This window comes from Ylistrum balloti, unplaced genomic scaffold (genome assembly GCF_031769215.1).
Source record: "Ylistrum balloti isolate Yb309-2 unplaced genomic scaffold, AGI_CSIRO_Ybal_v1 Utg370220, whole genome shotgun sequence".
NCBI lineage: Eukaryota > Metazoa > Mollusca > Bivalvia > Pectinida > Pectinidae > Ylistrum > Ylistrum balloti.
The window spans coordinates 4,379-6,966 of NW_026782185.1; the positions used below are offsets into that span (position 1 = coordinate 4,379).

Below are 2,588 nucleotides of genomic sequence, written 5' to 3' on the forward strand. Positions count from 1 at the left end.
GAGTATTGAAGATGGTTAAGAGCATATAATTTTTTCCGGTATCGCCCAATAAGTGTAACGATTTTCAAAAAGACTTGTCAAAAATATAACAATTACAAGAACTTGAAATTATAAAATAATAAATAAAGTTTAATATCAATAATTGCCGTTGTTAAAATAATAATAACATATTGACAGTGTAATATACTTTTGGTGGATTGTGTTGAGGAAGCTCTCCGAACATTGTGGATGAAAAACGTCTGATACATTAGGGTAAGCAGACGATGATGATGTGATGTTGTGAAAGAATTTTTATCTACCTTCCCCCAACATCATTGTCGTGAATTCTGTAAATATATCTTGAAAATCACAAATGGATGAGGATATGTTTTTTTTAAATTCTTGTAATATAGATTAAAAACATCTAAAAACGGTCTACAAAATGATTGATCTTAATACAACTTTAAACATAATGTATCAATAGCATATAAAATTATCACAAATGATAAAATAAATATATAAATATTAACTATTTTTCCTGGTAGGTAAACGCACCTTCGTAATTAACTTGCCCATCCCCATCGATGTCAGCCTCTCGGATCATTTCATCTACATCCTCATCTGTTAGTTTTTCTCCTAGATTTGTCATAACTTGTCGTAATTCAGCTGCACTGATAAAGCCATTTCCATCTTTATCAAATACTTTAAACGTTTCTCTCAGCTCCTCTTCACTATCGCTATTCTATAACGGGCCATCATGGTGAGGAATTCGGGAATATCAATTGTACGATATTTTTGTATTCACCCATATTGGTTTACATGCAAGCTGTGAACATCACGGTTTCAATTTCATATTGACGATCAAGCTAAATTATATTCATTTCGATAGTCATTCCTGTTCCTGATAACTTTTGATGTTTACTAAGTGGTCATTCTGTTGGATCTTATTCCAAATGTGCTCATGCCCTCGTTATCGCAAAACGGTCCATAAAAAATGAATAGCGTCCATTCGCTATATTTCAGAAAGGCATTCGTTTATATAGGCGTAATTATCTACATTTTCTCTAATTATTCTTAGTTTTGTTGATAAAGACATTTGATAATGTCACACAAATCGATTACGAAATCAATTAATTTTGTTAGATCAGCAAATAAAATATTGATTACCAAAATTCAAGATAATTTATCTTTCTATTTTCCAGAACAAAACCGTTGATTATATTATTAATATAAATTGTTGTTTAAACTTAAGCTAATTATCAATTCCATCTTACCATCAGCGTCTACCTCGTTAATCATGTCCTGTAGTTCAGCTTTCTGTCGGGTTCTGACCTAGTGACCTCATCACTGTTCCCAATTCAATTCTTTAGTAACATTTCTTTTGAATATGAATATCAGTCATATTCTTTCTCTGAAACATTTGTTTCTTCTAATAAGTCAAAATTTACTTGTAGTCCATTTTTACGAACATGTGTTGGCCGAAGTGCTTTAGGGAAAATGTATTTCAAATAACTATAAAATCTAATTTCAGTGTTGGCAATCATTTTGTTTTTTGAAAGTCTGTTTCATTGTAAACAAAATCGCTCTATCACCGGGCAAACATGTCAGATATTTTTTTAAGCAGTCGAATGTACATGTTAGGTTTAAGTGAGACAACCAATGAGGTATGACCATTTTGTAAATTTGTAAATTTAACAGTAGTGTGGATCACAGCCACGAATTTAGTGGAAAATGCACATTGATGACGATATTAGATTATACATAGCATTAACCTTTGCATACGTCTCTTGATAACGTCTTGGTGGTAAGAAGGGCTCGACAGTTTAGTTAGTATATGATTGTTATGTGACGGAGGTATTTACACTCGATGACACCTGTACTCAGTTTCATAAATTATAAATCCTAGTAACAATGTAGCAGTACAAGCATATAACCAAAATGACGTTAAGGATTTTGAGAGTTGAATATTCTGTACTTATACTGGCGGTACGTAAATGTTGCAATAATCTAGATTTTTATACTTACAAAAAGAGTCTAAGAAAGAATTGTAAGCACAGTATTCATAATTATGAAATTGTCTCCGAGGTAGAGTGGACAGACTGATATTTATGTATACATGTCCCAGCTGATTTGTTACTACAAGTATGATTTCTTGCAAAATGTCTGAAACTGACAGATAGTCTCAAGACAATGAGTCTTGGGAGATGTAAGGCGATGAAGATTGCGATAAAATCTTATGTTTGTCATAGTGATTGCTTTGGGAAGAATTATTGATCTTTTGCGATGTGCCGTTGGACGTGTTGAATGTCTGATGTTTAGTTACTAGGTGCCTGACTTTGATTTGAGATCGCGGCATTACTTACTTGAATAGACCAATTAACCAGATTTAGATGATGGGTGTCGTCGATGAAGTAGAAGGCGCTTACTCTTCCGGAACATCCGGTTTTATTCTCCTTCTATTTAGTTATTATTCTTTTCCGTTAAAATATATCATCAATTCACTGTTTATCCCTTGCCTCATATCATTTTAGCTGGAACTATTGTTCTTTTGGCATGACAATTATTTCATACATACAATGTATGTACAGTTAAAATCCATCAAGTATTAT

General features: G+C 32.5%; 1 pseudogene; it reads right to left on the minus strand.

Annotated features, from left to right (window-relative positions):
* Positions 1 to 299: 299 nt before the first annotated feature.
* Positions 300 to 1,333, minus strand: LOC132551833 (calmodulin-like; annotated as a pseudogene).
* Between the last annotated feature and the right edge of the window lie 1,255 nt (positions 1,334 to 2,588).